The sequence below is a fragment of the Amborella trichopoda genome, chromosome 1 (assembly GCF_054954075.1).
Source record: "Amborella trichopoda isolate Santa Cruz 75 chromosome 1, AtrichopodaSantaCruz75HAP2 v2.0, whole genome shotgun sequence".
NCBI classification, from domain to species: Eukaryota; Viridiplantae; Streptophyta; class Magnoliopsida; order Amborellales; family Amborellaceae; genus Amborella; species Amborella trichopoda.
This window is the reverse complement of record NC_142336.1, coordinates 52,524,660-52,530,662: the sequence shown is the minus strand read 5'-3', so window position 1 is coordinate 52,530,662 and position 6,003 is coordinate 52,524,660. Positions and strand designations below refer to the sequence as shown.

At 38.0% G+C, this 6,003-nt stretch overlaps 1 non-coding gene across 1 annotated transcript; it reads left to right on the top strand.

Moving 5' to 3' along the window:
- Positions 1 to 3,452: 3,452 nt before the first annotated feature.
- LOC18434870 (tryptamine hydroxycinnamoyltransferase 1) lies at positions 3,453 to 5,761 on the top strand. The gene has a single exon (XR_016060019.1). It is a non-coding gene; the product is annotated as a tryptamine hydroxycinnamoyltransferase 1 (transcript).
- The last annotated feature ends 242 nt before the right edge of the window (positions 5,762 to 6,003 follow it).

The window sequence follows — 6,003 nt, the reverse complement described above, 5'->3', positions numbered from 1 at the left end:
ATATATATATATATATAAATTCTAAAAAATAAGGAATTTGGTTTGTAATATATTTTTTACATTATGGTAAAGATTAAAAATTATTTTTGTCGTTAATACTCACTTTAATTCAAAAATAGATTCATTAAAATATATTTTTTTCATTAATTTGCAACTTCATTTGAATGTGTTTTGTTTCAATCATTTTTTATAGGGCAACGATTTCATGCCACGGTTGTATAGTAATATTATGCAATAACTTTCAAAAACCATGTTAGGGTTATTTGTTTGATCCAAATTTTTAAATATACATTATTTTCATTCTAATGAACAATCACAAAAAAGAAAATTTTGAAAATGAAAGCTAGAAAGTATATTTTTAACCCAATTAGCATAGGCCGTCCATTTTGGTGAGATACTTAGATCTAAGCCTTGAAAGGATTTTTTCTTTTCCAATTTTTTTAGATGGCTTTGTTATGATTAGATGAACAATGTTAAAAAAGATAAAAATAAGTTTGAGTTTGTAAAGGCTTACATCTTGAAATTCACCAAATAAATGGTCTCGATTGATTGTTGGAGGGAACTCATTTTGGCCATATCTAAGGTTCAACTTGAACTCTTTTTTTTTTTTTTTTTTTTTGGGATTGATTATTGAGACAAAGAAAGTGCATATACAAAATTTTGGGTAATGCAAATACCACAAATATGGTTTTTCAGAAGTATCGTTGTATTTTTGTTTTTTTTATTTTTTGACAAATGTTTGTAAGTGTCGTTGCATTATACTATAATACTTTGTTGCATGAAATCATTGTTTATGTTTTACATATTTTAATAGATTTTATTTGTATCTTTTTTAAATTTTTCAATACTTTTTTTTACCGTTCAAACCTTGTCCGGTTAGAACGATTGATTGGACCGGATATACGGATTAAGTTGATTAAATTGCTTTTGGGCCATGTCTGGTTAATCGTTCGAGGTCGATTTTGCCACCTGTAGTCGTTTGAGATAACCCTCTAATGATGCGAAGGATGATGACAATGACTCTTCTTTGCCCTACCGCCAGGCGTTTACCACGTGGAGATATGCTCAACCCCGCCTACTTTTTTTTAACATGTACAGTATGTTCTACGCTCCCATGGAAACATGTTGTACACTTATTTATTTAAGACGCTCTTATTTGTAAAATTTAAAATTTTAAAAACAACTTAAAACTATTAGGATGTTTTTTTGAGTTTTTTAATACTTAGATCTCCTTCCAAAAGCTGGATGGTTTCCATTCATTCTTGACACATGTTTTCAAGCTCCTAAAAATGATTTTTTTTCATCGAGGTTAGTCGATGAATTCAAAAGGTTACATACACATATTTAAAGTCATAAAGATACTCCTGAATAGAGATTTACTCCATGAATAAATGGACAGTATATTCTTACCGTACTACAAAATATTTTGCTTTTCTTCTTCTCATAGAGGAAGTGCACCTTCTAACCCCACCCAGCGCGCCCCATTGACACGGAAAGAGGGTGAGAATAAGTATGATTTTTTTGTAATAAAAATAAATAATTTTTTTATCAATAATTTTATATATACATATGATCATTTGCTTTTTAAATTTCAAAATAGATAGTTATAAGAGTGTCATTGAATAAAAAATAATTTCAAAAAAGAATTATTAGACTTCATGACTCATCGGGAGTGATTTCATGCAATGGTTTTATAATAGTATAATGAAACGATTTTTAAAAATCATGTTAAAGAAATTTAATTCACTCAAATTTTTAAATATACACTCTTTTAATTCCAATGAACCGTTACCAAAAAAAAAAAACAAAATTTGAAAATACATCCTATAAAGTGTTTTTCTAGTTCAATTAATATAGGCCATCAATTTTAATGAGACACTTAGATCTAAGCCCTAGAAGGATTTTTTTTTTTTCAAATCTTTGATTGTTTTCATATCGTTAGATTACTAATGTTAAAAAAAAAAAATTTGATTTTGAAATTATAAAGACCTAGATCTTAAAATTCATCAAATAGATGGTTTAGATTCATTGTTGGAGAGAACTTTGACCATATTTAAGGTGTAATCATGGTTCACGAACTCGGCTCGTCTAACTCCAAACTAGCCACTGGCCAATCCGGTTTTGGTGGTCCGACCGGGTATTTAAAAAAAATAAAAATTTTATATAAAATCCCCAAAAATTAAGGATTTATTTGTCATGTGTTTTTTAATTTTTTTTTTTACCATTTTGGAAAATATTGTAAAGTATTTTGGCCTTGAATATTTATTTTATATTTTTTCATCCTTTTGAGAAAATTTCAAAAATACACCTAGACACAAATATATTATTTAAAATCTATTTTTTCACTAATTTTCAACTTCATTTATAAGTACTTTGTTTAATCATACTTTAAATAAGATTTTATCTTTTAAAAAAAAATCCCATTTTTTAACACGTTTTAGATGGATGGGTTCTTTTCGGCTGGTTTACCGATTACTCGAAACCGGCCATTGGAGGTGTTCGGGGCTGGTTCAATTTTTTTAGATTTGAACACTACTCCAAATTGAGCAGAATTACCCACCCCACTATCTCTATAATTGCGACACCTACTGTAGATTCTTCCTCGTCCAGTCAAGTCCAAATGGAACAGCGATACCTACCCCACCAGCGCGCCACCATTAATGACGAAATTTTAGCCGGGTGCAGTGTGCTCCTGCAGGAGCATAGTATTCATCTTACCCAATCACTCAAAATACCTATTTAAAAGTTTTGGGATTTATTAAAATAATATTTAATTTTGAGTTCAGAAAGGCCTTAATGTAGGGATTTTTTTTTTTTTTTTTATGGCGATAGGGCGTGTGAGGAAGTTACATCCCCTTGTAGTTGAAAGTTTCAACTTGAAACAGTACTTGAAGTACTTACCCAAAAAAATAAAAAAAAACAATACTAAAAGTTCAAGTTTACACGTGAATATTTATACGGTCTTACAGGGGCATATCAATTTCGTTGATACATCTACTTTTTGTTTGACCGAACATTGTTGTCTAACTAAAAGACCAGAATTGCATCATTCAGAAATTACATGATGCATATTAGAGATAGACGCAAGTAAAGACCAGTCCCGAAGCAAAAGAAAAAGAAATCATGATCAACAAGGCAGCTTATTTCCTTGAACCTGTCCTTAGCTGCAATGTTGGACCGGCACTGCTTACCAACCCAGTCATGGAGATAAGAGGGATCCATTAATCATTACCTTTATGTAACGGTAGGGTCATAGGAGGGACTGTTACCTTTATGTTATGGTAACGGTCCGTTGTAAAAGAGCACAGTTAAAAAATTCATAAGGGGAAAAGAAAAAAAAGGACAAATAATTGTAGTGGGGAATAAAGAACGTCTTTAAAGGAAGATGGAGGATTCCTTGCATATTATTTCAAATGAATTTCTATTACATTTAGACCGTGAAGTGTATTTTTTTTTTTTTTCATCTTTTTGTCCTTTCGGTCTTTAAAAACTCAAATGCATCTACCAGGCCTTTAAGTTTGTTAAATAGGGAATTGCTTGTAGGCTTTGCTCCTTGTTGAGCAAAGCACTCGGTAATACCTAGGTTGTAAAAAAAAAAATTATGCTAAATTGCAAACCCTAGCCCAGTTCCTGAGCATTGGTTTAGATATGGCACTATTTTTTGTGATGGGGCAATAGGCATTATAACATTGGTTTAGATATATCACTATTTTTTGTAATGGGCCAATAGGCATTATATTACAAATTGAGTAAGTTGTTATTATTTTAAAAAACCGTACTTTTTCGTTCTTGTAAAAAAAAAAAAAAAAAAACGATCTTTTCGTGTTACTGCCAGAACGAGTAGGTTTATTCCTAGTAACCAAAGTTTTCATGTAACGGCCGTGTTTCAAACTTTACCGTGTACACTACTAGTCTACCGAGTCAATGGTCATCGGCGAGTGTGCCGCTATTTCCTCACACCTCACAAAAAATGAAAAACAAGTTCTTTCCCCACATTATAAATGGGGACCGAAGCAGTCATGAAGCATGCCATATCCATACTCCCTCACCACCTCTGCAGTTCAAGTTCAGCTGTAGGAACCGATCTTGGGATATCCCTCACCACCTCTGCGGTTCAAGTTCAGCTGTAGGAACCGATCTTGATCTTGGGATACAGTGTTGCAATTGTCAATTACTAACCATTTAAGTCCGAGGCCGACTCTTCTTCCTTCCTGTCGTCGCTCTCGAGGGATACAGAAAGTGGGAACATCTCCGAGCCGAAGCGGAAGCTTATACATCAAAAGCAGAAGAAAAATGGATTTAGAAATCCTGAATTCCACGACTGTGAAGGCTGCAGCGACCGTTGTCGAGGGCTCGATCCCCCTCACCATCTTCGACAGGGCAGCCTTCGACCTGCATGTGCCTATCCTCTATGCGTTCCGTGCCCCTACGCCCAGCAATGACGCCCTCAAGCACGGCCTCTCAGAGGTCCTGAGCCACTACCGGATGCTCGCAGGCCGCCTCTCCACTGATCCGGTCTCGGGCCTCCCATGTATCAGGCTCAACAATGCCGGTGCTAGGGTCATCGAGGCTCGTGTGTCCACCCCCCTAGCTAACCACCTCCCATTGCATCCCTCCCCGGCCCTCTCAATTCTCCATCCCCCCATCGATGAAGGTGTGGAGGAGCTTCTTCAGGTACAAATCACTCGCTTCTCGTGTGGGGGCATCATCCTCGGCACAACCAGCCAGCACAAAGCTGGGGATGGACAGTCCATGAGCATCTTCTTCATTGAATGGGCACGCACTGTACGCGCCACGATCGAGGGACAGGACCCGCCCCCGCCTCCAGCGTTGGCCCCTGTGCATGACCGTTCGATGCTGGCACCCCGTGACCCACCCTGCCCAAAGTTTGAGCACCGTGAGATTGAGTTTCAATCGGGTGCCGAGGCCCCAGGGTCCCAGCCACCTGCCCAGTTTGAGAATGTGGTGGTGCACTTCCCGGCAGAATTCGTGGCCACCCTGAAGGCCGCAGGCGGTGGCCGCTACTCCACATTCGAGTGCCTCCTCGCCCACGTCTGGCAGAAGCTGACCATTGCGCGTGGCATCGACGCCCAGGTCGATACCCATGTGCGCATAGCAGTGAACGGGCGTGCGAGGCTGAGGCCTCGCGTTCCAATGGGCTATTTCGGAAACCTCGTCCTGTGGGCTCATCCAAAGCTTAAGGCCGAGGAGCTAGTTGATCTAAATACAGCCAACGCAGCGAGGGCGATACATGAGGCCGTCAGTAAGATCGATGATGCCTACTTCCGATCCTTCATCGACTTCGGTTCACTGGCACAGGAGGAGGACCTGGTGGCTAGCGCAGCAGCAGAGGGCATCTCACTGTCCCCAAATTTGGAGGTTGACAGCTGGCTGCGTTTCGACTTCGGTGAGCTCGATTTCGGAACCGGCGGGCCTTGTGCATTCCTGCCGCCATGGCTCCCCATTGAGGGGCTCCTCGTATTTGTGCCTTCCTACAAGCAGAAGGGGGCCGTCGACATGTTCTTGGCCATCTCCCCCGACCACCTCCCCAAATTTGGAGAGATTTCCCACTCCTTGGACTGAGAATCACTCAGACTGAGACCAATCAAAGGTGGAAGAACAAATGCCCATGAATTCACCACCATCTTCCTGTAACTGTAATGGACCTTTCCCTTGATTCCTCTTTCATTATTTATTTATTTCTTGTAGGCCTCAACATGTTCTTACATTTATAATAAGATGGATAGATCGTAATTGTGTATCTTGGGCTTCTTTTACCGGTCCAAATATTGTGATCGAAATGAGCATGATGGTGGCATACTCTGTTTCGTTTTTTTTTTAAATTCTTTTTTTCAAAAGTTCACTATCGATTTTCATTACCGAAATACTGTACAGTAGTTTGTGTAGCAAACCCCATATAGTTTGATAAAGTTCGCACGATGATGATGAAATACTATATAATATAGATATATAATTTACAAGAGAATAATGAAAAATAAAACT